The 12,236-nt window shown below is 45.9% G+C and overlaps 1 non-coding gene across 1 annotated transcript; it reads left to right on the forward strand.

Moving 5' to 3' along the window:
* The first annotated feature begins 9,433 nt into the window (after positions 1 to 9,433).
* Positions 9,434 to 9,506, forward strand: TRNAA-CGC. Its single transcript has one exon. It is a non-coding gene; the product is annotated as a tRNA-Ala (tRNA).
* The last annotated feature ends 2,730 nt before the right edge of the window (positions 9,507 to 12,236 follow it).

Consider the following 12,236-nt stretch of genomic DNA (forward strand, 5'->3'; position numbering starts at 1 on the left):
ATAAGACAAAGGATAATGTTAATGCTAGAGTCGATCAACAGAATATTTGTGATAGACCACGTCTTCACATGTAGCCTCCCACAGGCAGTCGAAAATCTTGGTTCAAGCCAGATGCTGACTTCGTGCTTAAAAAGGATCATAAGATGGAGGCATTCAAGTGGCTGAAACACGTCGTGAAGTTCACTGATGGTTATGCGTCGAATATAAGTAAGGGGGTCAATCTTTCAACGGGCAGAGTGACCGGGCTCAAGAGTCATGACTATCATGTATGGATTGAGCGGATTATGCCGGTGATGGTTCGGGGCTATGTTCCCGAGCGTGTCTGGGGTGTGCTTGCGGAGTTAAGCCATTTCTTCCGCATGCTTTGTGCTAAAGAAGTATGTCCTGAGAAGATAAAAGAAATGCATAAGAAGGCGCCGGAGTTGATATGCAAGCTAGAGAAGATCTTCCCGCCAGGCTTCTTTACTCTGATGACACATCTCATTTTGCACCTCGCGAACGAGGTATTGTTGGGGGGCCCTGTGCAGAATCGTTGGCAGTACAGCCCTGAGAGACAGAACAAGCATCTGAGACAGAAATGTGGAAACAAAGCTAAGATTGAAGCTTCCATAGCTAAGGCAGTTATCCTAGAGGAGGTGGCAGACCTCAAGACAGCCTACTATCTGGACCATGTTCCCACGTTGCACAATAAGGTGTCTCGATACAATACAGAAGAACCCAAGTATAAACCCAAGTTGCCTCTATTCATCGGGCAAGGTGGCAGGGCTGGATGCTCGACATCTTATGTCATGCCACGAGATGAGTGGGAGGATGTCATGTTCTATATCTTGCACAACATCAAGGAAGTTGAGGATGAGTGGATGAGGTAATACCTTTGCACCATTCTTTTAGTCAATTCGTTATGTTCACTTTGCCTAGTTCTTATGCCGCTTTTCTTATTATAGTCGATTCATTGAGGAAGAGTGGACGGGAATGCTGCCTCCTACTGAAGCGGAGGCACTTGCTCTTCTCTGAAAGGGTGCTAATGGAAGGAAAAAATTTGTTGCGTGGTTCATGGAGAAAGTAAATTTTCACACTTCCCTATTACCCATTTCACACTTCCAATTAAACTCATGCACCCTATAATTTCAATTGAACTTGTAGGGAAATGATCCGAACGAATCAATGGATGAAGAATTGAGATGGGTTTCCATGGGTTTTGACCCTACCGTCATGACATGCCAAAAGTATGATGTGAATGGGTATCGCTTCCATACAGAGGAGCACCAGAACAGTCGTCCTGATCCCAACACCATAAATACCGGAGTCTTCACCGAAGGAGATAATAAAGTAGATTACTATGGAAGGGTAGGAAAAATATACGAGCTTACATTCAAGCGTGGCCGTAAACACCTAAGTCTCATTGTGTTCAAATGCCGATGGTTTGATCCCAAAAAGGGTCTGAGACATACGCCTTCTATTGGTTTAGTTGAAGTTAAACCATCAACCGTCTATGCCGGAGCTGATCTCTTTATCGCCGCTACCCAGGCCACAAGCTAACAAGGAGGATGATGACTTGGGTTATGTTGACCTGGACCCAAACGACGACGGCACATGGATTGATGGTGAGGCAGTTGTGAATCAAAGAGACATAATTATGCTTGAAAAGTTAAATGAAGACGCTGACGCTGACGATCAGGAAGAGCCTCCACCTCCGTTAGACAACGAAGAAGATATGCGGGATAGTGATGATGAGACCGGTCGACAAATAGATTACAATAGTGATGATTCATATGGGTTCTAGAAAATATAAGTTCTTTTAATGATCATTACAATAGTATGCTTAATGTGATCTTCTGTTATTAATGTCTTTCATGTATGCTTGTTTTTTTATATCCTTACTAATTGTTTATTCTCTTCTCAATGCAGGTTTGCTAATCATGGGCAAGTCCAGCGGTGCCATTTTCCTCAGTAAACTCAAAGGAGGACTTACTCGGAGTGGACGAGACCACAAGGTTCCCTCCCGACTACGCGAGGATGGCACCTCACAGGGAGGTGGAGGGGCCGGGGAAGGAGACCCTAGAGGAGGAGGGGGTGGGGGAGAGCCCCTAGAGGACGAGGAGGTGGGGGGAGAGGCAACCGGGCCAAAAAACTCCAGGCTGTGTCCGAAATAGGAGGGTCTTCTTCGATGCCCTCCTATGTTGAGGCAGCTTCTGAGTCTGAGGAGGAGGAGTATGTTCCTGATGGCGAGGAGGAGGAGGCCGAGGAGGAGGAAGCCGAGGAGGAGGAGGCCAAGGAGGAGGGCGAGGAGGGTGGAGGGGAGGTTGACCCCGAGTTGTGGGGTGACTTGCCACCGGGTGCTCCGCAAGGGTGGCTGCGTGGTAATGCCGGAGTACCTACACCACCTTCTATCGAGGCGCACAAGTGGCTCATTGAACCTGCGGGGACAGAGTAAGTGCATCTCAATCATATTTTCAACACATGACAACATTTTCTTATTGTACACATGGCAATCCTTTGATTCTTTTGCAGTAACTGGATCCTTCGCGGAAAGGGCCGTAAACCGAACGGCCTTATCACTGTCCTGTTGAAGGAGTTTTGGCCTGGCCTATTCTGCCCGCAGCTACATGTTTTGGCCACAAGCTGGGCCCACTACGAGGCTTGCAGCAACGCGGAGTACGGGACAGCCGCTAAGGCCGTGATCACCAAATTTTTGGTAAGTTCTCTTTTGAATCACTTGTCTTCAGTTTCGTTCATAGTTTATCATTGAATCACTCAACTCATGCCTTGTTTGCTTCTGGTTTATGCATGATTGCAGCAACTCTATAGGGTTCTTGATGAGCACAAGGCCAGAGCCGATGTGGTCTTACTTACTGCAGCGAAGAAGAAAGCTCGTCAGTTGCAGTACGAGGTGTGTTGGGTTGCCGTCTCGCAGTACTACCACATCTACCTGCAACAAAAGATGACCAAAACTCAAGCACAGAAGCAAAAACTTACCATGAGCAGGGAGCAGTTTAGGATGGTAACTATTACTGACTTTTCATTGTTTCAAGGAGTCAACTATATGTTTCGTGCTCACATGTCATGCTTCCAAAATTTACATAGGTTGTTCCTCGTTGGTGCTATGGAAGGCATGACGGATGGGTGTGTTTGGTTGATAGGTGGGTCGATGACGATGCAGAGTTTGCTGCCAAGAGCATCAAGGCCCGGGCTAACCGTGGAAAACACGGGACACACGACCAAGGAAACAGGAACCACTGGGGCTTCAAGGCCATGAAGGTATATCTATATGCATGATGCAGTTTGGTTCTTCTTTACCGTCATGTTCTTATGTATGGCTAACTTCTATTTGACATTGCAAGAGGACAAGTTGCAGAGGCCGCTCTCAGACATGGAGTCGTGGAAGCTGGCCCGCGAGCGAAGTGATCGCAAGGACGGCGAGAGCCAGTACTACGGCAACACCGAGCAGCACCTGGAGTCTTACACTCAGAACTATCAGAAGTTGCATCCGGATGTTCCCGTTCCTGAGGTCGCCAAGTCTCAGATCGACGACACGGCGGTGGTGGCCATCCAGGGTAAGTCCCATGGCCGGTATCCGTGTTTCGATGGCTTGATCACTCTGTCGATCTCGTACACACGGCTTCGAGCTACCAACCCGAGCCCGTTAGAGAGTACGGGGCGTTCGGAGCCTCCCTTAGTCCGCCAACGTGCTGTAAGTACTTCCCCTTATCTTCTTTGTCTCTATCTTTCTTAGTTTATTTTCAGCACTGCCCACTTAGAAACAACCTCAATTTTGTAGGCATATCAGGCCTTTCTCGAGCATAGGCATATTGAGGTGCGGGAGTACTTGCAACGAGTGAAGGCAAACGATGATTACAACCGTCAAGTGATGGCGGTTAGTTTTGCCCTCTTAAAACCAAGCTCAAATTTGCACTTTCATTCCTTCTGACTTTCTAGTTTGCTTGTTTAACTAACATCCAGGCTATGTTGGCGTCTTGGTCTAACCGCACGGAGCCACCACAAGTTGGACCCCCACCACCACCTGCGGGAGAAGCCCCACACATTCCCACGTTCGAGGAATGGGTGGAACTAGGCGGTGATAGTCCGGTTAGTACATTTGCCTAACTACTGATAAATTAGTTCTCGTTCATTCAACACTATCATGTCATATTTACCGTTAGAATCTTCTCTCAAACATGTAGGGGACCGGCGGCTCGACTCCTGCTCCGTCGACCCCAGTCACTCTGATCTGGCAGAGTGATGGTGGTCACGGTGGCGGTTTTGGCGGAGGTGGTCTTGGCGGTGGTGGTTTTGGCGGAGGTGGACTTGGTGGTGGTGGTTTTGGCGGAGGTGGACTTGGTGGTGGTGGTGGTTTTGGCGGAGGTGGTCTTGCTTGATGTGTCGATGATGCTTCCGTGCATGCGGCCGTCGTGCCATGCCTTTCATGTTCCAACTTTTATGATGTTTCATGTCTTGCACTACTTTTATGTTCATGAACTTTCGCCGGTGATGATCTTTAGATGATGAACTTGACTATGTTTAAATGATGATGATGAACTTGAGTATGTTTAGATGATGAACTGTCATATTTCTGCATAATTCCATATTATTCTGCTTTGAAATGCTGTCAAATGAATTGATAAAGAGAAAACAGGGAAAATAAAAAAATTATGCCTACGGCAAAGCCATCGGCATATATAAGCCCAGGAGCTACCAGGGCGTGCCACGTGGCAGGGATATGCCTACGGCAAAGCCGTCGGCATCTATGCCTACGGCAAAGCCGTCGGCATCTATGCCGACGGCTTTGCCGTAGGCATATCCCTGCCGCCAGGAGAAGCCAGGGGACGACACGTGGCGCAGGTATGCCGACAGCCTAGCCGTCGGCATCTTTGCGCCACGTGTCATTCCTTGGTTTGCTAGCGCTTTTGACGGCGCCGTCCGTTGCCGTCAGACGGAAAATAACGTCGACGGCTGTCCCACGGCCGTCGGCATACGCACCTATCCCGACGGCTATACTACGCCGACGGTCTGACACATCTACGCTGACGTGATCTACACCGACGGGGCTATACCGACGGCAGCCGTAGGCATAGATCTATGCCGACGGCAGCCGTAGGCATAGATCTATGCCGACGGCAGAGGACCTATGCCGACGGCCCTGGGCCGTAGGCACAGCCCGCGAGTCCGGTAGTGATTGTTGAGAGCACTAAAGCACGATCTAAATGATCTTGTGTTTCTTTACAAAGGGAGTACCAACAATTCCTAAACCTATGCAAATCATGGAATCGCAGTCCTATGTCTCCTTTCAATCTCACTAGCTTAGGTCACTGAATTCAATGCGTTTTATCATTATCCTGCTCACTCAAGGAGCATAAACACGTTATTTGGGACGTGCCTTAATGGAGTGGACGTACACTTAGCTAAACATATTCGGATAGGAGTATGTGCACTAATCTGGGCTATATGGAACACTAGAAATGACATGATTTTTAATGGGACACAATTCACCAATTTTTTGCAGGTTATCTACAGAGCTACAGTTTGGATCCGTATGTGGTCCTTACTCACGCGTGTGGACTTCAGGGAGCTTATGATTATTGGGTGCAACCGTTGGCAGACGGTAGCACGGACTATCTTCAGCCGATTTGGATGACGAGCTAATAATAGGCTAGGTGTGTAGGCATCATAGCTTGTTGTTTTATCGCCGGATGTGGCACTTTTCAGTTCTTTTATCGCCGGTTGTGCCGTTTATCGCCGGTTGTGCCGTTTTTCAGATTTTATCTCGACTACTGCTCATTTTATGAGCTTCTTTAGACCTCATGACTTTGTTACGTTTTGATTTAATAATAAGACTGCATACATCGATTGATGCAGAGGCCAGGGGTGATCCTCCTTGTCAAAAAAAAATCCTGCTCACTCCACCATTATCGTCCATGCGATCATAGAGCTCAAAACTCCTCACACAAACTTTTGATGAAATAAAGACACGACACTGCAAGCCTCGGGACAGCAGTTAACAGGTGTAGCTTTTCTTCTATGCATCACTTAAACTCTTGCCTACTACTTTTCCCACCTAAATAAACTTCACTCAACTTTTGATACTGGAGGTGGCTCACATCTTGCTGCCAAATATGGCTGGTCGGATATTCAAGACCTTGACACTCCTCACCCATCTGAATCCTGTGTTTGGAGTGACATCGCCAAGGGGCTAGACTTCTTGTCCATAATTAACTATGGTGCATATTGGTAATGGTACGGCCACTGCCTTCTGGATCGATCTTTGGGTCCTCAACTCAACCCAAAATCTCGCAACTATTTCCCCTGCTCTTCTCTCACACTCTTAGACCATCAGCCACCGTTGCCCGAGTGCTCAGCATCCCAGCTTTGCATCTCGACTTGGCACCACGCCTTTCTTGTGCAACCGAACTGGAACTGGAAAATATTCACGCTATTCTGGCAACTGTCTCCTTGAATGTGCAGGTACAAGACAGGCGAATGGGACGTATCGACGGTAAACCGTTGTCTTGCAACTCGGCATACAAGGCTGTTTGGATCGACAAACAAATCCACTCCTTCGCAGCGGCCATTTGGAAGAACTATGCACCCAACAAATGCAGAATTTTTCATTGGCTTGCATGCAAAAATAGCCTCTTCACCGACGAAAGGCACTTCAACAAGGGTTTAACGGACTCCAACTGCTGCCTGTTCTGCCCGGCACCAGAATCAACAAGATGCATCTTCCTCCAATGTCACCGCCTTCGCCCCCTTTGGCTAGAAGTGAGCTCTCTGCCTGCTACGCTACCGATGGACTTTCAACATCTTTGGGGATAAGAACTCACAAACAAACCTCGATCGATGGCCATCATTGCTATTCTCTGGAATATTTGAAAAATGAGACATATGCAAAGGTTTTTAGGGGGGGATTGCAACCTATCCACCTCATCGCTCGCTCGACGGCAGACGACATCATGCTTTGGCCTAACAGATGCTCCAATGAGCAGGCTATGAATCTTCTTCAAGATTGGTGTACCATGTTGTTCCACTTATCTGCGAGATTGTAACCCAAATGCTTTGTACTCTCAACCTTACCTCCAAATCTCTCCCTATGTCTGTTCTATTAATGAAATGGTTGGCTCCGTCCTATTAATGGTGGTTTGGCCCTAGCACTCTTCTTCCGTCAAGTCGTCTTTCTGCCGAATGTCGACCTCTTCGTTCAGGCTGCTGACGAGTTCCGGTCTTCCCCGTCGAAGATCTATACAGATTGGTGTATGTCGCCCTGGATATCTGGATAGTAAAGGCTCCGGTCATGCGCACTCTTATTATCAGCCAGCACGGCTTAAGAGGGCGCGGTGCGAAGCTTCGCTTTCTTATCGATGTCATGGGACATGTCTAAGTCAAGATTCCAAACGCGTTGATAGAGGTGGAGAAAGTCATGGCGCCTGCGGTTGTAGGTCTTGAAGCTTTGGCGAAAGAGTGTATTGAATGTGATGAAGACTGTGTGCCAGGTGTTTGGTGTCTTGCAACAGCGACCTCGGCAAGCGGGGGCGGCAGCACTAGAGGGCTGCATTTTTGGTGGTGCTCCTCGAGTACCGAATCTCGACTCCCAGGATGAAAATCCAAGGTTTGGCCTTTATTAGTTGTACCTGGCAATGACCTTGTTGAAGGCATTGTTTTTTGTGAACTCAGGCTTTCTTCAGGGTGAAAATCCAAGATCTTCGATCGGGCAACGACAACGCTTATGCATTGTTTCCTTTTTGGAGGCGTTGCTTTTTTAGAACCTCTTTTGTAATCCGGGTGTTGTCTTTAGTGGTGGTTAGAGTGCTGCTGTTGCTAGTGATTGATCATCGTGGCGGGGTCTTTTTCTTGTTATTTTTAATTTTGTTTTTTGGATGTGTATCATTGATGCCTTTGGACATCTTGTTGGTACAGAGGCCGGGTGTAATTGGTATCTTCGCGATATTAATATATTCCCTTTGTCAAAAAAAAGCCCGCCGTAGCACCATAAAAAAAATCTGTTGTCCGGAAATCCAGAGATGCTAATGCCGGGCAGCAGGAAGAGTTTGTTCAAAAGGGCCTACAAGGAGCTTGAGGACATGGTCGGCCGTGAGGAAACACCACGGTACGAGAGGGAATTTACACAAAAAATAGTTGAGAAATGGAATGCAACTTCTGTCACAGGCACCTTTGTTGGCGACACTTTTGGCCTTGCTAAAACCCTGTTGGACTTTGGTGATGCCACGAGGATGTGGGACGTGATCCGGTGCGTGTGGGTGGAGATGCTTTGTTTTTCTGCCGGCCGATGCCGAGGGTACTTGCACGCGGAGGCTCTCGGAATGGGGGTGGAGTACCTCTCCTATGTCTGGGTCTGTTGGCATACACTGAGATGGAAACATTACGTGAAAAGCTTCAGAGAAGGGAGAATCAGTCGTTTGGCATTGGTGAGTCTTCAGTTGATGACGGAAGTATCGAGGAGAAAATTTTACGTCTGATACAGAGAGCGCCATTGTCTAGCCAGTAGTAGTTCTTCATTAAGCATCATGTTTGTTGCCCGGTAGACGCCATTATACATTTGCACTCCTCCTGTCTTCCTTACTACTCCATGCAAGATATGCCGCATCCCCATTTGTTGTGCCAAGTGCGCACCCATGCAATGTAGGACAACTGAAACGTGCATCTCCGTTTCTTGTCCTCAGTCCTCACCATGTATCCAGGTTTTACTTTCTGCACTGGGCTAAGGTTCCTTGTTTCGAATCATCCGAGGTGTCACTCTTCAATGTAGGAGCTCCACTGCGTGCGCTGGTTGTATTCTTGAATGTGTAGTCCAGCCTCTTTTGCCTGAAGAGCAGATGATAAATAACCGACATTTCGGAGATGGCATCAGCTTGTAGTCTGCAGATAAAGAGTAAATTTGAGACTGCAGGCGAAAACTGACACAAACAACCTCCTTGGTAAGATGGTCGTGCATTGCATTGGTCGTGACGATGGACACCATTCGACGCAGATTTGCGCAATCTGTTTGCAATGATGGACAGCATTCGCGCTGAAGCGGCGTTGTGGTTCTGTAACGTGGAACTTTCAGTCTTCTGCCTGAGCTGATGCTCTTCCTGTTACCTCGTGCCCGTGGCCGTAGGCATAGACTGCGAGTCCGGTAGTGTCGGCCGCATTAGATGGACTATGTTTAGCTAGAGCGCCGTCTTGTTGATCGCATGATATCTTTTTACTCTGCTTCCTTTTATTTTGGTTGTAGGAACTTAATTTCTACCCGGGGCCAGCCCCTTGCTTTAAAAAAGGCTAACTGAAAGGGAGAATTGGGCAGAGCAAGACGAGCTCCAATGCTCTGTCCATGGATGGAACTAAACCGAGAGTCGACCCATCGTTCTCATTTCTAGTCACACCAGCGTACGTGTGATTATGCCCATAATGGATAGCATCAGCAGTGAGTGACTAGCAGTTCGGGGGTGTAGCTCATATGGTAGAGCGCTCGCTTCGCATGCGAGAGGCACGGGGTTCGATTCCCCGCACCTCCATTTCTCATTTTTAAATTCAAGAAAAATCAGGAAACAGTTCCTTTTTTTTCTCGTTTTTGCGGGGACTGAGACAAGGAAATGGTTCGATCGGGGCACGACAACTACTCGTTTCTAGCCTAAGCTCCCTTAAATTGAATTAAATTGAAGCGCTCTGGTGCTTTGGGACGATTTGCCTGCTCCCCTCGCGTGTGCCCATCCGTACTCTCACGTAGCGCTCTGGTGCTTTGGGACGACTTGCCTACTCCCCTCGCATGTGCCCATCCGTACTCCCGCGTACGTGGCTTGATTTGATTGGAACAAAATAAGGTCCGGCTCTATCCTCTTTAAATCAGGGGGGAGATCTTTATCTTTACCTAATATTAAAGAGAGGATTGTTTCTCCACCTTTTTTGGCCCGTACATGTTTTTCATACGTCATCTGTTTTTTTCGTGCGTCAACTTCTTTTTCCGTCGTACAGTTTTTTTTATTGTACGTAAAAAATTGCTTCAAACCAAAAAAAAACAAATGGGCTTTATTATGAGGACTCGAACCCCGCCCGCTTAGTTTGAGCCCACACACACAGACCAGGCCACCTATAGCGACTATTGTTGGAAAAGGGAAATGAAGATTTTCTTTTATGTTGGTACTTTTCTTTTGCTGCCACGCTGATGTTGGCTGGAAGGAATAAAGCTCACCTTGCCTAAACAAGGAAAGCAATTAATCAAGGTTTCATTGAAGGAATTAAACTCGCCTTGCCTTTAGAAGAAAAAGAATTAATCAGTGGAGGAAATATAAAATTTTGCAGCACTGGTACATACGACGCCGACAACGTGGCTGTGGAAACAAGCTGAGAAGGCTAAGATTTAGAAAATATAATTAATATAATTATTTATGTTTCCGGTTTTTGATTTTTGATTAGTGAACCAGTCATAACAGTTAACCCAATATCACAGGCCCTTCGGTCTCTTACACTATCCCGCATTAAGTGCGGACAATTAGTACACCATTGTCTGTGAATAACACATGACATAGTGGAGGTCAAAATAAAATAGAAAAATTGCAAAGCAAACAACCCATACATTCCTAAGCAGTTCTGCAAAAATGATTTGATTGAAAGCACAATTTTTTTCATGTTCGAAAAAATTTATATTTATTCAACTAGAGGAGTGCGACATTTTTTCTACCAGTTGCAACGCACGGGCATATGTGCTAGTTAGATTAGAAAGGAAAAAGGAAAAAAGACAGTCGTAGGATGAAGTGGGAGCACGGACGGGAGCATGGGTAGGAAGCAGGCAAGCCAGATCCGGTGCTTTGAGGGTTGTGGGGGTCACTAAGGCCCCACGCGTAAGTGTGTTATTTAGTTTTATTTCTTCTTCTCTTTTTTTAGTTTTTCTTCATGTTTTAATTCATGAGCACTTATTAAAATTTATCTACTTTAGAAAACATAAAAATATTTTTTAAATATTCAAATTCATTAATATTGATTAAATTTTTGTGGATATTTTTAAAGTCACAGTCATTTAAAGTTTGTGAACATTTTTAAATTTGAAAACTTTTTATTGTGCGAATATTTTTAAGCCATGAATATATTTTAAATTCATGAATGTTTATAAAATTCATGGTTTTTAAAAGTATAATATTTTTAAAGTTCTTTAAACATCATTTCATTTAACTAACATTTTCAAATGAAAAAAGATAGGCAATTTTTTCTAAGCTAGCAATGGGGTGAGGGAAAAAATTAAACAAGCGAAAGGTGCAGGAAGCCAAGCTGAGCGAGCAAGAACTTCGTGTATTGGCCCATGTGAGCGTGACTGTAGCAATTCCATGGGTATGAAATAAGATCTCCCAAGATGCTCAAACAATCATCAACAGGCTGACACCAAGGCCAAATGTGTAAATATTTCACAAATACACATCAAATAACTTCTCTCTTCTTTTGAAAAAAAAATACTTCAACACCAACCCAACACGATATACGAACAAAACAACACCACCGATAAAAAACTAAAACACAAAGCCAACACAGATAAAATCAAAACAAAACAACTGATCACTATAATCTATAAATATAAAAAAATTAATTTCACGAGTGAAGAACGGTGCGGCGAAGCGCGCGTTAGTTTCTAGTCATCTCTAAGGCCCAGCTAAGCCCCGTGCAACACACACGCACATACCCACACAAAGGCCGACAACTAACTGCAGAGGTGGATCCTACTGGACGCGGCTATAGGTTGACCGGCCACCGGGCACCGGCCGAACACAGCGCTCAACTACTTTCTCATAAAGGGAACGTCCGTACGTACACTAGTTTTTTTATTTTTATTTTCTTATTATGTTTCTATTTCTATATTCAAATACTCCAAATAAATATGTATAAAAATTTAATATAAATAATTCAGTTTTATAACGTCCATGTCGCATTTAAAAATTGTCAACAACAACAACAACAACAACAACAACAACAAAGCCTTTAATCCCAAACAAGTTGGGGTAGGCTAGAGGTAAAACCCATAAGATCTCGCAACCAACTCATGGCTCGGGCACATGAATAGCAAGCTTGCACGAAGTCCTGTCCATAGCTAGCTCTTTGGTGATACTCCAATCCTTCAAGTCTCTCTTAACGGACTCCTCCCATGTCAAATTCGGTCTACCACGCCCTCTCTTGACATTCTCCGCACGCTTTAGCCGTCCGCTATGCACTGGAGCTTCTGGAGGCCTGCGCTGAATATGCCCAAACCATCTCAGACGATG

This window comes from Triticum dicoccoides, chromosome 2B, assembly GCF_002162155.2.
Source record: "Triticum dicoccoides isolate Atlit2015 ecotype Zavitan chromosome 2B, WEW_v2.0, whole genome shotgun sequence".
NCBI lineage: Eukaryota > Viridiplantae > Streptophyta > Magnoliopsida > Poales > Poaceae > Triticum > Triticum dicoccoides.